This window comes from Protomyctophum parallelum, assembly GCF_964188405.1.
Source record: "Protomyctophum parallelum genome assembly, chromosome: 18".
Taxonomy (NCBI): Eukaryota; Metazoa; Chordata; class Actinopteri; order Myctophiformes; family Myctophidae; genus Protomyctophum; species Protomyctophum parallelum.
In genome coordinates this window covers 46,710,670-46,734,415 of record NC_139716.1, presented here as the reverse complement: position 1 = coordinate 46,734,415, position 23,746 = coordinate 46,710,670, and positions in this window count along the sequence as shown.

The window sequence follows — 23,746 nt, the reverse complement described above, 5'->3', positions numbered from 1 at the left end:
TCCTGATTGGCTAAAATTGGCTTCCAAAGTCCAAAGTGCACAGTTTCAAACAAAATGCTGCAAATCATGAACACATCGTGTGATTCCCGTGATTTTTTTACGCAAATCGGTACACATGCTCTCCATAGTCATGTGATCAATATGGGTTTGTTTGATTTCTCATAATCCACCCTCATTGGCTAGGATTGGCTTCTAAACTTTTCAGGAGTAGCCCGCTTTGTACCCGTTTTGTACAAATCGACAACTACTCAACGCAGCGTCCGATTGTGGTTAAACTGTGCATGCATATTCCCACTAGGCTGAGGAAGAAATGCCACTTGCCCCAGATATTATTATTATTATAGGAGATCCCCCCCAGAGCAGTGTTGTCCATGGTGAGCAAGTTGACCTGGTGACCAGCTACAAATACTTGGGCATTTTTTTGCATTTGATAGCAAGCTGAAATTCGATGTAAACTGTGATTTGCTGTTTACGAAAGGCCAACAACACCTCTTTTGTTTGAGGAGGCTCGCCAAATTTCAGGTTGACAAATCTCTAATGAAACTGTTCTACAGTGCATTTATTGAGTCAATTATCTCCTTCTCCATCATTTGCTGGTACGGAAACCTGAACATAAAGGGAAAATAACACCCAACAGATTGTGAGAACGGCCTCAAAAATAGCTGGAGTAAATGTTAGTAGCCTGGATCATGTCTTACCTCTCAAACCCCAGGGGGGTTAAGGGGGTAAATCATCTTAAACCCCAGGCAGGGGGGTAAAGGGGGTAAATCTGCAACACCGGAGTTGGAACCGGAGACCAATTGGGTCTCCATTGACCCACTGAGCGCTGTTCAGAGGTGGACAGCCGCTGCCCCCGCCGGTACACATATTTCCTATGTGTACCATGTTTTTTTTTTTTTACTGTGTTTTATGTGATTCATGTAAATCTCAGTAAACTATAGGATCATAGAATGCAGAGAGACAGTAAACTATAGGATCATAGAATGCAGAGAGACAGTGTAGCGTCTCAGTAAACTATAGGATCATAGAATGCAGAGAGACAGTAAACTATAGGATCATAGAATGCAGAGAGACAGTAAACTATAGGATCATAGAATGCAGAGAGACAGTAAACTATAGCCGCATAGAATGCAGAGAGACAGTGTAGCGTCTCAGTAAACTATAGGATCATAGAATGCAGAGAGACAGTGTAGCGTCTCAGTAAACTATAGGATCATAGAATGCAGAGAGACAGTGTAGCGTCTCAGTAAACTATATGATCATAGTATGCAGAGAGACAGTAAACTATAGGATCATAGAATGCAGAGACAGTAAACTATAGGATCATAGAATGCAGAGAGACAGTGTAGCGTCTCAGTAAACTATAGGATCATAGAATGCAGAGAGACAGTAAACTATAGGATCATAGAATGCAGAGAGACAGTAAACTATAGGATCATAGAATGCAGAGAGACAGTGTAGCGTCTCAGTAAACTATAGGATCATAGAATGCAGAGAGACAGTAAACTATAGGATCATAGAATGCAGAGAGACAGTAAACTATAGGATCATAGAATGCAGAGAGACAGTAAACTATAGGATCATAGAATGCAGAGAGACAGTAAACTATAGGATCATAGAATGCAGAGAGACAGTAAACTATAGCCGCATAGAATGCAGAGAGACAGTGTAGCGTCTCAGTAAACTATAGGGTCATAGAATGCAGAGAGACAGTAAACTATAGGATCATAGAATGCAGAGAGACAGTGTAGCGTCTCAGTAAACTATAGGATCATAGAATGCAGAGAGACAGTGTAGCGTCTCAGTAAACTATAGGATCATAGAATGCAGAATGACAGTAAACTATAGGATCATAGAATGCAGAGAGACAGTGTAGCGTCTCAGTAAACTATAGGATCATAGAATGCAGAGAGACAGTGTAGCGTCTCAGTAAACTATAGGATCATAGAATGCAGAGAGACAGTAAACTATAGGATCATAGAATGCAGAGAGACAGTAACTATAGTATCATAGAATGCAGAGAGACAGTAAACTATAGGATCATAGAATGCAGAGAGACTGTAAACTATAGGATCATAGAATGCAGAGAGACAGTAAACTATAGGATCATAGAATGCAGAGAGACAGTGTAGCGTCTCAGTAAACTATAGGGTCATAGAATGCAGAGACACAGTAAACTATAGGATCATAGAATGCAGAGAGACAGTGTAGTGTCTCAGTAAACTATAGGATCATAGAATGCAGAGAGACAGTAAACTATAGGATCATAGAATGCAGAGACAGTGTAGCGTCTCAGTAAACTATATGATCATAGTATGCAGAGACAGAGTAAACTATAGGATCATAGAATGCAGAGAGACAGTAAACTATAGGATCATAGAATGCAGAGAGACAGTGTAGCGTCTCAGTAAACTATAGGATCATAGAATGCAGAGAGACAGTAAACTATAGGATCATAGAATGCAGAGAGACAGTAAACTATAGGATCATAGAATGCAGAGAGACAGTAAACTATAGCCGCATAGAATGCAGAGAGACAGTGTAGCGTCTCAGTAAACTATAGGGTCATAGAATGCAGAGAGACAGTGTAGCGTCTCAGTAAACTATAGGATCATAGAATGCAGAATGACAGTAAACTATAGGGTCATAGAATGCAGAGAGACAGTAAACTATAGGATCATAGAATGCAGAGAGACAGTGTAGCGTCTCAGTAAACTATAGGATCATAGAATGCAGAGAGACAGTAAACTATAGGATCATAGAATGCAGAGAGACAGTAAACTATAGTATCATAGAATTAGTTTAGTTTAGTTTAGTTTATTTGCACATGTAAAATAATAACAACAATATGGTAAAATAAAATAAAAAATACAGAAAGCAAATATTTCAAATAGGAAACAAGATTCATTACATGCATGATGTGCTGGAAGTGCCAAAAAAACCCAAAGGGGCTTATCGAGTGGCCTTCCCATATGGAAGCTACACAGTTGAGCTTAATAACAGAAATTAAGGTATGAATAATATTGGTAAACCTAACGATTGTAAATAATAATAATAATAATAATATAATAATATATTAATATATAATAATATATATAATATATAACAATATATAATAATATTCTATAAATAAAATATCAATTAATAACATGTCTAGGGCGTGTTGCCCAAGCTTGTTAACAAAAATAGCAGTAATTGTCTCTTAAAGGAGCAGAGACTAGTACAGATTCTGATATGAGACGGTAAGTTATTCCAAAAGTGTGGTCCTCTGAACTTGATGGAAAATTGGGCCGATGTTGTCCTGAAGAAAGCAGAATGAAGATCAATGGATGCTCTGGTGTAATGATTGTGGATTTCGTTATTAAAGTGAAATACATTTTGAAAACAGGCTGGGAGTAGTTTATGAATTGATTGAAATAAAAAAATGCATATTTGGAGTTTGTTTATCTCAAAAATGGGAAGAATTTTCAAAGACTGAAACAGAGGAGTGGAACTGGTGAATTTGCCAGAAAAAGTAATCATTTTGATAAAACGTTTTTGTAGTAAAAAAATACAATTGAGATTAGTCGTAAAATTACTAGCCCAAACCATGTTACAGTATGAAATATATGGATAAATCATTGTATAATATAAATTAATAAGGATTTTTCTAGACACAAGGTGGCGTATTCTGCGAATGACTCCAATATTCTTACTAATCTTGTTAGAAATAAGGGCTATATGATTTTTCCAGCTGAGTTTCTCATCAATTAGGACTCCAAGAAATTTGGTAACAGTGACCCTTTCCAATAGATTGTTATCAATGCAGAGAGTGCAGAGAGACAGTAAACTATAGGATCATAGAATGCAGAGAGACTGTAAACTATAGTATCATAGAATGCAGAGAGACAGTAAGCTATAGGATCATAGAATGCAGAGAGACTGTAAACTATAGGATCATAGAATGCAGAGAGACAGTAAACTATAGGATCATAGAATGCAGAGAGACAGTGTAGCGTCTCAGTAAACTATAGGGTCATAGAATGCAGAGACACAGTAAACTATAGGATCATAGAATGCAGAGAGACAGTGTAGTGTCTCAGTAAACTATAGGATCATAGAATGCAGAGAGACAGTAAACTATAGGATCATAGAATGCAGAGACAGTGTAGCGTCTCAGTAAACTATAGGATCATAGAATGCAGAGAGACAGTAAACTATAGGATCATAGAATGCAGAGAGACAGTAAACTATAGTATCATAGAATGCAGAGAGACAGTAAACTATAGGATCATAGAATGCAGAGAGACAGTAAACTATAGGATCATAGAATGCAGAGACAGTAAACTATAGGATCATAGAATGCAGAGAGACAGTAAACTATAGGATCATAGAATGCAGAGAGACAGTAAACTATAGGATCATAGAATGCAGAGAGACAGTTTAGCGTCTCAGTAAACTATATGATCATAGAATGCAGAGAGACAGTAAACTATAGGATCATAGAATGCAGAGAGACAGTAAACTATATGATCATAGAATGGAGAGAGACAGTAAACTATAGCCTCATATAATGCAGAGAGACAGTGTAGCGTCTCAGTAAACTATAGGATCATAGAATGCAGAGAGACAGTAAACTATAGGATCATAGAATGCAGAGAGACAGTAAACTATAGGATCATAGAATGCAGAGAGACAGTGTAGCGTCTCAGTAAACTATAGGATCATAGAATGCAGAGACAGTGTAGCGTCTCAGTAAACTATAGGATCATAGAATGCAGAATGACAGTAAACTATAGGATCATAGAATGCAGAGAGACAGTAAACTATAGGATCATAGAATGCAGAGAGACAGTGTAGTGTCTCAGTAAACTATAGGATCATAGAATGCAGAGAGACAGTAAACTATAGGATCATAGAATGCAGAGAGACAGTAAACTATTGGATCATAGAATGCAGAGAGAAAGTAAACTATAGGATCATAGAATGCAGAGAGACAGTAAACTATAGGATCATAGAATGCAGAGAGACAGTAAACTATAGCCTCATAGAATGCAGAGAGACAGTGTAGCGTCTCAGTAAACTATAGGATCATAGAATGCAGAGAGACAGTGTAGCGTCTCCGTAAACTATAGGATCATAGAATGCAGAGAGACAGTAAACTATAGGATCATAGAATGCAGAGAGACAGTAAACTATAGTATCATAGAATGCAGAGAGACAGTAAACTATAGGATCATAGAATGCAGAGAGACTGTAAACTATAGGATCATAGAATGCAGAGAGACAGTAAACTATAGGATCATAGAATGCAGAGAGACAGTGTAGCGTCTCAGTAAACTATAGGGTCATAGAATGCAGAGACACAGTAAACTATAGGATCATAGAATGCAGAGAGACAGTGTAGTGTCTCAGTAAACTATAGGATCATAGAATGCAGAGAGACAGTAAACTATAGGATCATAGAATGCAGAGACAGTGTAGCGTCTCAGTAAACTATATGATCATAGTATGCAGAGAGACAGTAAACTATAGGATCATAGAATGCAGAGAGACAGTAAACTATAGGATCATAGAATGCAGAGAGACAGTGTAGCGTCTCAGTAAACTATAGGATCATAGAATGCAGAGAGACAGTAAACTATAGGATCATAGAATGCAGAGAGACAGTAAACTATAGGATCATAGAATGCAGAGAGACAGTAAACTATAGGATCATAGAATGCAGAGAGACAGTAAACTATAGCCGCATAGAATGCAGAGAGACAGTGTAGCGTCTCAGTAAACTATAGGATCATAGAATGCAGAATGACAGTAAACTATAGGATCATAGAATGCAGAGAGACAGTGTAGCGTCTCAGTAAACTATAGGATCATAGAATGCAGAGAGACAGTAAACTATAGGATCATAGAATGCAGAGAGACAGTAAACTATAGTATCATAGAATGCAGAGAGACAGTAAACTATAGGATCATAGAATGCAGAGAGACTGTAAACTATAGGATCATAGAATGCAGAGAGACAGTAAACTATAGGATCATAGAATGCAGAGAGACAGTGTAGCGTCTCAGTAAACTATAGGGTCATAGAATGCAGAGACACAGTAAACTATAGGATCATAGAATGCAGAGAGACAGTGTAGTGTCTCAGTAAACTATAGGATCATAGAATGCAGAGAGACAGTAAACTATAGGATCATAGAATGCAGAGACAGTGTAGCGTCTCAGTAAACTATAGGATCATAGAATGCAGAGAGACAGTAAACTATAGGATCATAGAATGCAGAGAGACAGTAAACTATAGTATCATAGAATGCAGAGAGACAGTAAACTATAGGATCATAGAATGCAGAGAGACAGTAAACTATAGGATCATAGAATGCAGAGAGACAGTAAACTATAGGATCATAGAATGCAGAGAGACAGTAAACTATAGGATCATAGAATGCAGAGAGACAGTAAACTATAGGATCATAGAATGCAGAGAGACAGTTTAGCGTCTCAGTAAACTATATGATCATAGAATGCAGAGAGACAGTAAACTATAGGATCATAGAATGCAGAGAGACAGTAAACTATAGGATCATAGAATGCAGAGAGACAGTAAACTATAGCCGCATAGAATGCAGAGAGACAGTGTAGCGTCTCAGTAAACTATAGGATCATATAATGCAGAATGACAGTAAACTATAGGATCATAGAATGCAGAGAGACAGTGTAGCGTCTCAGTAAACTATAGGATCATAGAATGCAGAGAGACAGTAAACTATAGGATCATAGAATGCAGAGAGACAGTAAACTATAGTATCATAGAATGCAGAGAGACAGTAAACTATAGGATCATAGAATGCAGAGAGACTGTAAACTATAGGATCATAGAATGCAGAGAGACAGTAAACTATAGGATCATAGAATGCAGAGAGACAGTGTAGCGTCTCAGTAAACTATAGGGTCATAGAATGCAGAGACACAGTAAACTATAGGATCATAGAATGCAGAGAGACAGTGTAGTGTCTCAGTAAACTATAGGATCATAGAATGCAGAGAGACAGTAAACTATAGGATCATAGAATGCAGAGACAGTGTAGCGTCTCAGTAAACTATAGGATCATAGAATGCAGAGAGACAGTAAACTATAGGATCATAGAATGCAGAGAGACAGTAAACTATAGTATCATAGAATGCAGAGAGACAGTAAACTATAGGATCATAGAATGCAGAGAGACAGTAAACTATAGGATCATAGAATGCAGAGAGACAGTAAACTATAGGATCATAGAATGCAGAGAGACAGTAAACTATAGGATCATAGAATGCAGAGAGACAGTAAACTATAGGATCATAGAATGCAGAGAGACAGTTTAGCGTCTCAGTAAACTATATGATCATAGAATGCAGAGAGACAGTAAACTATAGGATCATAGAATGCAGAGAGACAGTAAACTATTATGATCATAGAATGGAGAGAGACAGTAAACTATAGCCTCATATAATGCAGAGAGACAGTGTAGCGTCTCAGTAAACTATAGGATCATAGAATGCAGAGAGACAGTAAACTATAGGATCATAGAATGCAGAGAGACAGTAAACTATAGGATCATAGAATGCAGAGAGACAGTGTAGCGTCTCAGTAAACTATAGGATCATAGAATGCAGAGACAGTGTAGCGTCTCAGTAAACTATAGGATCATAGAATGCAGAATGACAGTAAACTATAGGATCAGAGAATGCAGAGAGACAGTAAACTATAGGATCATAGAATGCAGAGAGACAGTGTAGTGTCTCAGTAAACTATAGGATCATAGAATGCAGAGAGACAGTAAACTATAGGATCATAGAATGCAGAGAGACAGTAAACTATTGGATCATAGAATGCAGAGAGACAGTAAACTATAGGATCATAGAATGCAGAGAGACAGTAAACTATAGGATCATAGAATGCAGAGAGACAGTAAACTATAGCCTCATAGAATGCAGAGAGACAGTGTAGCGTCTCAGTAAACTATAGGATCATAGAATGCAGAGAGACAGTGTAGCGTCTCAGTAAACTATAGGATCATAAAATGCAGAGAGACAGTGTAGCGTCTCAGTAAACTATAGGATCATAGAATGCAGAGAGACAGTGTAGTGTCTCAGTAAACTATAGGGTCATAGAATGCATGTTTGGTGGCATGGCTCTGTTCTGGGAGATTGTCAGCATAAATATTAATAAGCCAGGTCATGCTGTAGAGACCTTGGGGTGAAAACCTGATGTTTTAAGTATGGCTCGACTCCATTTCTACCTGGTCAGGGATATCCTGACACGGACCCTCCTCTCGGAGCTAAAGCATTAACTCGCCTATTAGTTTGTATTGTTGCTCATTTCAGAACACGCCCAATATTACTGACATGCATACGGTAGAAAAATGTAAATTGATTAAACATGTATAATGCGCAGCTGAACGGTCCAATATTAGACTGACCAAACACACATATGTGTAAATAGAAAACATGTAGAAGCTGAACTCGTCCCTCAAAGTACTCCACTACATCACAGAGTCAAATATTGTACTTTTTACTCCACTACAATTATTAGAAATGTTTTCTTTGTAGATTAATATTACAAAACATACAATAACCCCGTCAGCCCTATACATTTTAGCCAGTTGAAAATAGTAGAGAGAGCTTGTAGATCTGCTATTTTCAAAACCTTTGAAGATTTGTGAATTGGGACAGTGTGCATACTTTTTACTCAAGTACATTTTGAATTCTGGACTTTTACTTGTATTTCTACATAGCGGCCGGTATTGATACTTTTACTCGTTATTTTAGTACTTTTCCCACTTGTAAAATTGAGCGATATTATTGATAAGGCTGCCTGATAAACACACACCTGTCTTGGAGCGTGTGCGTCTTGGCCTGCAGTGCGTCCACTGCCGTCCAGCTCCCAGGGGGACCGTCCGTTCCTGGCGCAGAGATGACCCCACACTTCTATGGCCAAGGCACCTTCCATCTGTCACGTGCACCATGTAGTCCTGCAGAGAGAATCACGTTGCAAAACAGTTCATGAGTTGGAATCAAGCGCGCGCTACGAGCTTGTAGGTCTGCTATTTTTGAAAAATCGCTCTTTTCAGAGCGAACATTTTTAACTCAAAGCTTTGCTTCTGGGGGGGGGGTCCCTGGAACAAAATATTTTCAGATGGGACCGGGTGGCCAATTACATATTTTTTGGGGTCCTTGACATGAAATATGGGGCACCACTGATACAGAAACATATATATTTCAGAAAACTGTCTGAATTGAGAAGACATTCTTTAAATTGTCAGGCCTGCCAAAATATAATTTTGTCAACAAATTAAACTGTAGACGAAAATTGTACTGCAGAATGCAATCAACTAAAATCTTGATATTCAGTAGACACACTAAAACATTTTAGATGACAAAAATATGACAATTATTTTATTCAAAGGACTATGAAATTTGCTGTCAAAATGAAGACTGGCTTTAAACACATCACTTACACTCCATCTTCAACAGTTTAGTCATTTATCGATTTAACGAGCGTCGACTGACTTACCGATAGGGTCTCTGCAGTCAGACCATGGGTCAGAGGTCACCGATGGGGTCAGTGCAGACCACGGGGTCAGAGAGATGGGCAGGTTGACCGCGGTCACTCTGAAGTGGTCGACGGCGAGCGGCAGCAGGCCTGTGACAAAAATGATGGCGGCCGACCCCCATCTGAAAAGATGTTGTTCCAGGGACCCCCAGAAGCAAAGATATGAGTTAAAAGAATATATATTCAAAGATCTGCACCACATTTTCTTGACTTTTCAAAAATAGCAGATCTACAAGCTCAGACAATTATTTGACAACTTTAGCTCAACTTACTTTGTAGACCGTTTAGAAAAATAAAATCAATCTAATCACAATGCTGGCACAAATATGTTGGTCTTTATATATGTATTTATACCTGCCAACCAGCGCTGCCTGTCTTTAAAGAAATGGTAATAAAGTGACGGTACACACATTAAACAGTTTCTTCCATATTAATTTGTCCTAATAAAATAGATCCATTAATTAATATTTTATTACATTATTTGTACTGCCTGGTTTAAGAAAATAAACATATTGTCTAGTATTATTTATTGTATTAACTAGTTGTTCTATTAAGTTCAAACTAGTTCTATTCATTAATACATTTTAAATTATATTTATTTATTTAAGAAAATAAACACATTGTCTATTATTTATTGTATTATCTAATAACTCGTTTTTCCTAATAATAAATATATTAATTAGATTGTTAAATGATATTTTATTACATTATTTATTCTGCCTGGTGAAACGCGTAAGGCTGTCATTACTCTGAGTAACCACTAGAGGGAAGTGTTGGCCTAAAAGTGACAGCCATTAACAGTTTGTAGAAAGCGCAGTTCAACACACGCTCTGATAAAACCCAGAAAAGCATTATTAAAGACTTGTTTACCACTTGTTTACCACACGTCTTAGTCTCATCTCCCTTCCCTTAAACACACTGGACAACGCTCCACACGTCTTAGTCTCATCTCCCTTTTCTAAAACACCCTGGAAAACGCTCCACATAATCCTACTCTCTTTTCCCTTCTCTGAAACACCCTGGACAACGCTCCACACATCCCAGACTCTTGTCGCTTCTCTAAAACACCCTGGATAATGCTCCACGCATCCTAGTCTCATCTTCCTTTTCTAAAACACACTAGACAATGCTCCACACGTCCTAGACTCTTTTTCCTCCTCTAAAACACCCTGGACAATGCTCCAGAGTTATACTGGTAGAACACTCGGTAGCGCGCCTACGAGCTTGTAGATCTGCTATTTTTGAAAAATCGAAGAACGACTGACATAGAAACATAGCTTTTTCAGAAAACTGTCAGGATGTAGAAGACATTTTTAGAATCTGATCTCAGGTCAAAATGGGTTGATGTAGAGCGAAAACAGACAAGACACTATCCCTGAGGGACTTCGCCGAGTCTGCTCCAATGAGAGGCTTACTTGTCGGGGGTGGAGGCGCCTGGCGACAGCGCCCGGTGGGCGGGGCTGAGCAGGTTCTGGTTGCTCTGGCTGTCCGACAGGCCGCTGCTGGTGGAGAGAGAGAGAGAATGAGAGAGAGTGAATAAGAGAGAGAGAGAGTAAAAGCGTGCGTGTGTGCGTGCCAATGCTCCACACCTCCCAGACTCTTCTCACTTCCCTAAAACACCCTGGACAACGCTCCACACGTCCTAGACTCTTTTTCCTTCCGTTATGCATTAGCTATTGAAAAATAGCAGATGTACAAGCTCGTAGCGCGCCACTAAGTAAGAGAGAGAGATAGATATAGAGAGAGATAGAGAGAGAGAGAGAGAGAGTGAATAAGAGAGAGAGAGAGAGTAGTAGCTCGTAGCGCGGCATTCGGTGCCGCGCTATGACCTTGTAGATTTGCTATTTTTCAATAGCTAAAGTATAACACCAAATGGGGTTCCCGTCCAGAATGTGCTAACATCCACAAACGTATTTATTCATAAAGGCATGGATATTTACATGTCTGCTTTTAAAACAGAGAACACAGAAAGCTAAACACTCAAAAACTAAGTACTAAGTACTAAGTACATTTACTTAAGTACAGTTTTGAGATATTTCAGATTTACTTGAGAATTTCCAATGTCCACCTTTACTACTACAGACTACAGTAACTCCACTATATTTATCTGACAGCTTTAGCTACTATAGTTACTTTGTAGATTGTATTATTATTATTACAATTATTATTACAACATTAACCACTTCAGCCCTATATACATTTCAGCCTATTGAAAATAGCCGATCTACAAGCTCACAATGCGTCGTGATGCGACGCTTTGTGAGCTTGTAGATCGTCTATTTTCGATTTGTTGTACACTTTACATTTGTAAACTTTAAATGGGACATTCTGCATAATGAGTAAGTTTATTTTTCCATTCCTATAAGACAATAATTCTGCTGCTCTGACTAAACTCAGTCTAATCTTTAACAGCTAGGTGTGACTCCTCTGTGGACCACCAGAGGGTGCTCAAACACCACCAGTGGTTCTAGTACTGGCAACCTCTGGCCTACAGGAGAGGAGAGGAGAGGGGCATAATATTTGTAGGAAAGGGAAGGCAAAAGTAAGTATTAATTCATTATTATTCCCCCGACATCTCGCACAGGGCCTCGCATTTCTCCCAGACGCCTCTGCAGAGGGCCACTATAGTTCCACACTCACTCCAGAGGGCCACTATAGTTCCACACTCACTCCAGAGAGGCCAATATAGTTCCACACTCACTCCAGAGGGCCACTATAGTTCCACACTCACTCCAGAGGGCCACTAAAGTTCCACACTCACTCCAAAGAGGCCACTATAGTTCCACACTCACTCCAGAGGGCCGCTATAGTTCCACACTCACTCCAGAGTGCCACTATAGTTCTACACTCACTCCAGAGGGCCGCTATAGTTCCACACTCACTCCAGAGAGGCCACTATAGTTCCACACTCACTCCAGAGGGCCACTATAGTTCCACACTCAATCACTCCAGAGGGCCACTATAGTTCCACACTCACTCCAGAGGGCCACTATAGTTCCACACTCACTCCAGAGGGCCGCTATAGTTCCACACTCACTCCAGAGGGCCACTATAGTTCCACACTCACTCCAGAGGGCCAAGTTGCATATTACTTTCGTAGCAAAAATAGCCGATCTACAAGCTTTTTGTCTCCACCAGGCCGAAGGCATGGGGAGAGAGTATGTTTTGCACTTGTGTCAGTCCGTCTGTGAACAGCTAATCTTCGGCACCGTTAACCCGGTCGATGCCAAATTGTCCCTGGATGCCAACGATGAACCTCTGCCCCAAAATTTCCAGAGCGGCCTGTTATAGCGCCACCAGGAGGCCGCTTTGTGCAAAACAAGTTTTTGGACAGTACACCTACAGATTTTGTCCAATCATCATGCAAATTGGTACACAGTCCCTCTAGAGCCATTCAACGAAACAGGTCTTTCAGATTTCTCAGACTACATTCTGATTGGCTAAGATTGGCTTCCAAAGTCCAAAGTGCACAGTTTCAAACAAAATGCTGCAAATCATGAACACATCGTGTGATTCCCGTGAAATTTAAACGCAAATCGGTACACATGCTCTCCATAGTCATGTGATCAATATGGGTTTGTTTGATTTCTCATAATCCACCCTCATTGGCTACGATTGGCTTCTAAACTTTTCAGGAGTAGCCCGCTTTGTACCCGTTTTGTACAAATCGCGACAACTACTCAACACAGCGTCCGATTGCGGTTAAACTGTGCATGCATATTCCCACTAGGCTGAGGAAGAAATGCCACTTGCCCCAGATATTATTATTATTATAGGAGATCCCCCCCAGAGCAGTGTTGTCCATGGTGAGCAAGTTGACCTGGTGAACAGCTACAAATACTTGGGCATTCTTTTGCATTTGATAGCAAGCTGAAATTCGATGTAAACTGTGATTTGCTGTTTACGAAAGGCCAACAACACCTCTTTTGTTTGAGGAGGCTCGCCAAATTTCAGGTTGACAAATCTCTAATGAAACTGTTCTACAGTGCATTTATTGAGTCAATTATCTCCTTCTCCATCATTTTCTGGTACGGAAACCTGAACATAAAGGGAAAATAACACCCAACAGATTGTGAGAACGGCCTCAAAAATAGCTGGAGTAAATGTTAGTAGCCTGGATCATGTCTTACCTCTCAAACCCCAGGGGGGTTAAGGGGGTAAATCATCTTAAACCCCAGGCAGGGGGGTAAAGGGGGTAAATCTGCAACATCGGAGTTGGAACCGGAGACCAATTGGGTCTCCATTGACCCACTGAGCGCTGTTCAGAGGTGGACAGCCGCTGCCCCCGCCGGTACACATATTTCCTATGTGTACCATGTTTTTTCTTTTTTTAACTGTGTTTTATGTGATTCATGTAAATCTCAGTAAACTATAGGATCATAGAATGCAGAGAGACAGTAAACTATAGGATCATAGAATGCAGAGAGACAGTGTAGCGTCTCAGTAAACTATAGGATCATAGAATGCAGAGAGACAGTAAACTATAGGATCATAGAATGCAGAGAGACAGTAAACTATAGGATCATAGAATGCAGAGAGACAGTAAACTATAGCCGCATAGAATGCAGAGAGACAGTGTAGCGTCTCAGTAAACTATAGGATCATAGAATGCAGAGAGACAGTGTAGCGTCTCAGTAAACTATATGATCATAGTATGCAGAGAGACAGTAAACTATAGGATCATAGAATGCAGAGAGACAGTAAACTATAGGATCATAGAATGCAGAGAGACAGTGTAGCGTCTCAGTAAACTATAGGATCATAGAATGCAGAGAGACAGTAAACTATAGGATCATAGAATGCAGAGAGACAGTAAACTATAGGATCATAGAATGCAGAGAGACAGTGTAGCGTCTCAGTAAACTATAGGATCATAGAATGCAGAGAGACAGTAAACTATAGGATCATAGAATGCAGAGAGACAGTAAACTATAGGATCATAGAATGCAGAGAGACAGTAAACTATAGGATCATAGAATGCAGAGAGACAGTAAACTATAGGATCATAGAATGCAGAGAGACAGTAAACTATAGCCGCATAGAATGCAGAGAGACAGTGTAGCGTCTCAGTAAACTATAGGGTCATAGAATGCAGAGAGACAGTAAACTATAGGATCATAGAATGCAGAATGACAGTAAACTATAGGATCATAGAATGCAGAGAGACAGTAAACTATAGGATCATAGAATGCAGAGAGACTGTAAACTATAGGATCATAGAATGCAGAGAGACAGTAAACTATAGGATCATAGAATGCAGAGAGACAGTGTAGCGTCTCAGTAAACTATAGGGTCATAGAATGCAGAGACACAGTAAACTATAGGATCATAGAATGCAGAGAGACAGTGTAGTGTCTCAGTAAACTATAGGATCATAGAATGCAGAGAGACAGTAAACTATAGGATCATAGAATGCAGAGACAGTGTAGCGTCTCAGTAAACTATATGATCATAGTATGCAGAGAGACAGTAAACTATAGGATCATAGAATGCAGAGAGACAGTAAACTATAGGATCATAGAATGCAGAGAGACAGTGTAGCGTCTCAGTAAACTATAGGATCATAGAATGCAGAGAGACAGTAAACTATAAGATCATAGAATGCAGAGAGACAGTAAACTATAGGATCATAGAATGCAGAGAGACAGTAAACTATAGGATCATAGAATGCAGAGAGACAGTAAACTATAGCCGCATAGAATGCAGAGAGACAGTGTAGCGTCTCAGTAAACTATAGGGTCATAGAATGCAGAGAGACAGTGTAGCGTCTCAGTAAACTATAGGATCATAGAATGCAGAATGACAGTAAACTATAGGATCATAGAATGCAGAGAGACAGTGTAGCGTCTCAGTAAACTATAGGATCATAGAATGCAGAGAGACAGTAAACTATAGGATCATAGAATGCAGAGAGACTGTAAACTATAGGATCATAGAATGCAGAGAGACAGTAAACTATAGGATCATAGAATGCAGAGAGACAGTGTAGCGTCTCAGTAAACTATAGGGTCATAGAATGCAGAGACACAGTAAACTATAGGATCATAGAATGCAGAGAGACAGTGTAGTGTCTCAGTAAACTATAGGATCATAGAATGCAGAGAGACAGTAAACTATAGGATCATAGAATGCAGAGACAGTGTAGCGTCTCAGTAAACTATAGGATCATAGAATGCAGAGAGACAGTAAACTATAGGATCATAGAATGCAGAGAGACAGTAAACTATAGTATCATAGAATGCAGAGAGACAGTAAACTATAGGATCATAGAATGCAGAGAGACAGTAATCTATAGGATCATAGAATGCAGAGAGACAGTAAACTATAGGATCATAGAATGCAGAGAGACAGTAAACTATATGATCATAGAATGGAGAGAGACAGTAAACTATAGCCTCATATAATGCAGAGAGACAGTGTAGCGTCTCAGTAAACTATAGGATCATAGAATGCGGAGAGACAGTAAACTATAGGATCATAGAATGCAGAGAGACAGTAAACTATAGGATCATAGAATGCAGAGAGACAGTGTAGCGTCTCAGTAAACTATAGGATCATAGAATGCAGAGACAGTGTAGCGTCTCAGTAAACTATAGGATCATAGAATGCAGAATGACAGTAAACTATAGGATCATAGAATGCAGAGAGACAGTAAACTATAGGATCATAGAATGCAGAGAGACAGTGTAGTGTCTCAGTAAACTATAGGATCATAGAATGCAGAGAGACAGTAAACTATAGGATCATAGAATGCAGAGAGACATTAAACTATTGGATCATAGAATGCAGAGAGACAGTAAACTATAGGATCATAGAATGCAGAGAGACAGTAAACTATAGGATCATAGAATGCAGAGAGACAGTAAACTATAGCCTCATAGAATGCAGAGAGACAGTGTAGCGTCTCAGTAAACTATAGGATCATAGAATGCAGAGAGACAGTGTAGCGTCTCAGTAAACTATAGGATCATAAAATGCAGAGAGACAGTGTAGCGTCTCAGTAAACTATAGGATCATAGAATGCAGAGAGACAGTAAACTATAGGATCATAGAATGCAGAGAGACATTAAACTATTGGATCATAGAATGCAGAGAGACAGTAAACTATAGGATCATAGAATGCAGAGAGACAGTAAACTATAGGATCATAGAATGCAGAGAGACAGTAAACTATAGCCGCATAGAATGCAGAGAGACAGTGTAGCGTCTCAGTAAACTATAGGATCATAGAATGCAGAGAGACAGTGTAGCGTCTCAGTAAACGATATGATCATAGTATGCAGAGAGACAGTAAACTATAGGATCATAGAATGCAGAGACAGTAAACTATAGGATCATAGAATGCAGAGAGACAGTGTAGCGTCTCAGTAAACTATAGGATCATAGAATGCAGAGAGACAGTAAACTATAGGATCATAGAATGCAGAGAGACAGTAAACTATAGGATCATAGAATGCAGAGAGACAGTGTAGCGTCTCAGTAAACTATAGGATCATAGAATGCAGAGAGACAGTAAACTATAGGATCATAGAATGCAGAGAGACAGTAAACTATAGGATCATAGAATGCAGAGAGACAGTAAACTATAGGATCATAGAATGCAGAGAGACAGTAAACTATAGGATCATAGAATGCAGAGAGACAGTAAACTATAGCCGCATAGAATGCAGAGAGACAGTGTAGCGTCTCAGTAAACTATAGGGTCATAGAATGCAGAGAGACAGTAAACTATAGGATCATAGAATGCAGAATGACAGTAAACTATAGGATCATAGAATGCAGAGAGACAGTGTAGCGTCTCAGTAAACTATAGGATCATAGAATGCAGAGAGACAGTGTAGCGTCTCAGTAAACTATAGGATCATAGAATGCAGAGAGACAGTAAACTATAGGATCATAGAATGCAGAGAGACAGTAAACTATAGTATCATAGAATGCAGAGAGACAGTAAACTATAGGATCATAGAATGCAGAGAGACTGTAAACTATAGGATCATAGAATGCAGAGAGACAGTAAACTATAGGATCATAGAATGCAGAGAGACAGTGTAGCGTCTCAGTAAACTATAGGGTCATAGAATGCAGAGACACAGTAAACTATAGGATCATAGAATGCAGAGAGACAGTGTAGTGTCTCAGTAAACTATAGGATCATAGAATGCAGAGAGACAGTAAACTATAGGATCATAGAATGCAGAGAGACAGTAAACTATAGGATCATAGAATGCAGAGAGACAGTAAACTATAGGATCATAGAATGCAGAGAGACAGTAAACTATAGCCGCATAGAATGCAGAGAGACAGTGTAGCGTCTCAGTAAACTATAGGATCATAGAATGCAGAGAGACAGTAAACTATAGGATCATAGAATGCAGAGAGACAGTAAACTATAGGATCATAGAATGCAGAGAGACAGTGTAGCGTCTCAGTAAACTATAGGGTCATAGAATGCAGAGAGACAGTAAACTATAGGATCATAGAATGCAGAGAGACAGTAAACTATAGGATCATAGAATGCAGAGAGACAGTAAACTATAGGATCATAGAATGCAGAGAGACAGTAAACTATAGGGTCATAGAATGCAGAGACACAGTAAACTATAGGATCATAGAATGCAGAGAGACAGTGTAGTGTCTCAGTAAACTATAGGATCATAGAATGCAGAGAGACAGTAAACTATAGGATCATAGAATGCAGAGAGACAGTAAACTATAGGATCATAGAATGCAGAGAGACAGTAAACTATAGGATCATAGAATGCAGAGAGACAGTAAACTATAGGATCATAGAATGCAGAGAGACAGTAAACTATAGGATCATAGAATGCAGAGAGACAGTGTAGCGTCTCAGTAAACTATAGGGTCATAGAATGCAGAGAGACAGTAAACTATAGGATCATAGAATGCAGAGAGACAGTGTAGCGTCTCAGTAAACTATAGGATCATAGAATGCAGAGAGACAGTGTAGCGTCTCAGTAAACTATAGGATCATAGAATGCAGAATGACAGTAAACTATAGGATCATAGAATGCAGAGAGACAGTGTAGCGTCTCAGTAAACTATAGGATCATAGAATGCAGAGAGACAGTGTAGCGTCTCAGTAAACTATAGGATCATAGAATGCAGAGAGACAGTAAACTATAGGATCATAGAATGCAGAGAGACAGTAAACTATAGGATCATAGAATGCAGAGAGACAGTAAACTATAGGATCATAGAATGCAGAGAGACAGTAAACTATAGGATCATAGAATGCAGAGAGACAGTAAACTATAGGATCATAGAATGCAGAGAGACAGTAAACTATAGCCGCATAGAATGCAGAGAGACAGTGTAGCGTCTCAGTAAACTATAGGGTCATAGAATGCAGAGAGACAGTAAACTATAGGATCATAGAATGCAGAGAGACAGTGTAGCGTCTCAGTAAACTATAGGATCATAGAATGCAGAGAGACAGTGTAGCGTCTCAGTAAACTATAGGATCATAGAATGCAGAATGACAGTAAACTATAGGATCATAGAATGCAGAGAGACAGTGTAGCGTCTCAGTAAACTATAGGATCATAGAATGCAGAGAGACAGTGTAGCGTCTCAGTAAACTATAGGATCATAGAATGCAGAGAGACAGTAAACTATAGGATCATAGAATGCAGAGAGACAGTAAACTATAGTATCATAGAATGCAGAGAGGCAGTAAACTATAGGATCATAGAATGCAGAGAGACTGTAAACTATAGGATCATAGAATGCAGAGAGACAGTAAACTATAGGATCATAGAATGCAGAGAGACAGTGTAGCGTCTCAGTAAACTATAGGGTCATAGAATGCAGAGACACAGTAAACTATAGGATCATAGAATGCAGAGACAGTGTAGCGTCTCAGTAAACTATATGATCATAGTATGCAGAGAGACAGTAAACTATAGGATCATAGAATGCAGAGAGACAGTAAACTATAGGATCATAGAATGCAGAGAGACAGTGTAGCGTCTCAGTAAACTATAGGATCATAGAATGCAGAGAGACAGTAAACTATAGGATCATAGAATGCAGAGAGACAGTAAACTATAGGATCATAGAATGCAGAGAGACAGTGTAGCGTCTCAGTAAACTATAGGATCATAGAATGCAGAGAGACAGTAAACTATAGGATCATAGAATGCAGAGAGACAGTAAACTATAGGATCATAGAATGCAGAGAGACAGTAAACTATAGGATCATAGAATGCAGAGAGACAGTAAACTATAGCCGCATAGAATGCAGAGAGACAGTGTAGCGTCTCAGTAAACTATAGGGTCATAGAATGCAGAGAGACAGTGTAGCGTCTCAGTAAACTATAGGATCATAGAATGCAGAATGACAGTAAACTATAGGATCATAGAATGCAGAGAGACAGTGTAGCGTCTCAGTAAACTATAGGATCATAGAATGCAGAGAGACAGTAAACTATAGGATCATAGAATGCAGAGAGACAGTAAACTATAGTATCATAGAATGCAGAGAGACAGTAAACTATAGGATCATAGAATGCAGAGAGACTGTAAACTATAGGATCATAGAATGCAGAGAGACAGTAAACTATAGGATCATAGAATGCAGAGAGACAGTGTAGCGTCTCAGTAAACTATAGGGTCATAGAATGCAGAGACACAGTAAACTATAGGATCATAGAATGCAGAGAGACAGTGTAGTGTCTCAGTAAACTATAGGATCATAGAATGCAGAGAGACAGTAAACTATAGGATCATAGAATGCAGAGAGACAGTAAACTATAGTATCATAGAATGCAGAGAGACAGTAAACTATAGGATCATAGAATGCAGAGAGACAGTAAACTATAGGATCATAGAATGCAGAGAGACAGTAAACTATAGCCGCATAGAATGCAGAGAGACAGTGTAGCGTCTCAGTAAACTATAGGGTCATAGAATGCAGAGAGACAGTAAACTATAGGATCATAGAATGCAGAGAGACAGTGTAGCGTCTCAGTAAACTATAGGATCATAGAATGCAGAGAGACAGTGTAGCGTCTCAGTAAACTATAGGATCATAGAATGCAGAATGACAGTAAACTATAGGATCATAGAATGCAGAGAGACAGTGTAGCGTCTCAGTAAACTATAGGATCATAGAATGCAGAGAGACAGTGTAGCGTCTCAGTAAACTATAGGATCATAGAATGCAGAGAGACAGTAAACTATAGGATCATAGAATGCAGAGAGACAGTAAACTATAGTATCATAGAATGCAGAGAGGCAGTAAACTATAGGATCATAGAATGCAGAGAGACTGTAAACTATAGGATCATAGAATGCAGAGAGACAGTAAACTATAGGATCATAGAATGCAGAGAGACAGTGTAGCGTCTCAGTAAACTATAGGGTCATAGAATGCAGAGACACAGTAAACTATAGGATCATAGAATGCAGAGACAGTGTAGCGTCTCAGTAAACTATATGATCATAGTATGCAGAGAGACAGTAAACTATAGGATCATAGAATGCAGAGAGACAGTAAACTATAGGATCATAGAATGCAGAGAGACAGTGTAGCGTCTCAGTAAACTATAGGATCATAGAATGCAGAGAGACAGTAAACTATAGGATCATAGAATGCAGAGAGACAGTAAACTATAGGATCATAGAATGCAGAGAGACAGTGTAGCGTCTCAGTAAACTATAGGATCATAGAATGCAGAGAGACAGTAAACTATAGGATCATAGAATGCAGAGAGACAGTAAACTATAGGATCATAGAATGCAGAGAGACAGTAAACTATAGGATCATAGAATGCAGAGAGACAGTAAACTATAGCCGCATAGAATGCAGAGAGACAGTGTAGCGTCTCAGTAAACTATAGGGTCATAGAATGCAGAGAGACAGTGTAGCGTCTCAGTAAACTATAGGATCATAGAATGCAGAATGACAGTAAACTATAGGATCATAGAATGCAGAGAGACAGTGTAGCGTCTCAGTAAACTATAGGATCATAGAATGCAGAGAGACAGTAAACTATAGGATCATAGAATGCAGAGAGACAGTAAACTATAGTATCATAGAATGCAGAGAGACAGTAAACTATAGGATCATAGAATGCAGAGAGACAGTAAACTATAGGATCATAGAATGCAGAGAGACAGTAAACTATAGGATCATAGAATGCAGAGAGACAGTAAACTATAGGATCATAGAATGCAGAGAGACAGTAAACTATAGGATCATAGAATGCAGAGAGACAGTTTAGCGTCTCAGTAAACTATATGATCATAGAATGCAGAGAGACAGTAAACTATAGGATCATAGAATGCAGAGAGACAGTAAACTATATGATCATAGAATGGAGAGAGACAGTAAACTATAGCCTCATATAATGCAGAGAGACAGTGTAGCGTCTCAGTAAACTATAGGATCATAGAATGCAGAGAGACAGTAAACTATAGGATCATAGAATGCAGAGACAGTAAACTATAGGATCATAGAATGCAGAGAGACAGTGTAGCGTCTCAGTAAACTATAGGATCGTAGAATGCAGAGACAGTGTAGCGTCTCAGTAAACTATAGGATCATAGAATGCAGAATGACAGTAAACTATAGGATCATAGAATGCAGAGAGACAGTAAACTATAGGATCATAGAATGCAGAGAGACAGTGTAGTGTCTCAGTAAACTATAGGATCATAGAATGCAGAGAGACAGTAAACTATAGGATCATAGAATGCAGAGAGACAGTAAACTATTGGATCATAGAATGCAGAGAGACAGTAAACTATAGGATCATAGAATGCAGAGAGACAGTAAACTATAGGATCATAGAATGCAGAGAGACAGTAAACTATAGCCTCATAGAATGCAGAGAGACAGTGTAGCGTCTCAGTAAACTATAGGATCATAGAATGCAGAGAGACAGTGTAGCGTCTCAGTAAACTATAGGATCATAAAATGCAGAGAGACAGTGTAGCGTCTCAGTAAACTATAGGATCATAGAATGCAGAGAGACAGTGTAGTGTCTCAGTAAACTATAGGGTCATAGAATGCATGTTTGGTGGCATGGCTCTGTTCTGGGAGATTGTCAGCATAAATATTAATAAGCCAGATCATTCTGTAGAGACCTTGGGGTGAAAACCTGATGTTTTAAGTATGGCTCGACTCCATTTCTACCTGGTCAGGGATATCCTGACACGGACCCTCCTCTCGGAGCTAAAGCATTAACTTGCCTATTAGTTTGTATTGTTGCTCATTTCAGAACACGCCCAATATTACTGACATGCATAGGGTAGAAAAATGTAAATTGATTAAACATGTATAATGCGCAGCTGAACGGTCCAATATTAGACTGACCAAACACACATATGTGTAAATAGAAAACATGTAGAAGCTGAACTCGTCCCTCAAAGTACTCCACTACATCACAGAGTCAAATATTGTACTTTTTACTCCACTACAATTATTAGAAATGTTTTCTTTGTAGATTAATATTACAAAACATACAATAACCCCGTCAGCCCTATACATTTTAGCCAGTTGAAAATAGTAGAGAGAGCTTGTAGATCTGCTATTTTCAAAACCTTTGAAGATTTGTGAATTGGGACAGTGTGCATACTTTTTACTCAAGTACATTTTGAATTCTGGACTTTTACTTGTGCGGCCGGTATTGATACTTTTACTCGTTATTTTAGTACTTTTCCCACTTGTAAAATTGAGAGATATTATTGATAAGGCTGCCTGATAAACACACACCTGTCTTGGAGCGTGTGCGTCTTGGCCTGCAGTGCGTCCACTGCCGTCCAGCTCCCAGGGGGACCGTCCGTTCCTGGCGCAGAGATGACCCCACACTTCTATGGCCAAGGCACCTTCCATCTGTCACGTGCACCATGTAGTCCTGCAGAGAGAATCACGTTGCAAAACAGTTCATGAGTTGGAATCAAGCGCGCGCTACGAGCTTGTAGGTCTGCTATTTTTGAAAAATCGCTCTTTTCAGAGCGAACATTTTTAACTCAAAGCTTTGCTTCTGGGGGGGGGGTCCCTGGAACAAAATATTTTCAGATGGGACCGGGTGGCCAATTACATATTTTTTGGGGTCCTTGACATGAAATATGGGGCACCACTGATACAGAAACATATATATTTCAGAAAACTGTCTGAATTGAGAAGACATTCTTTAAATTGTCAGG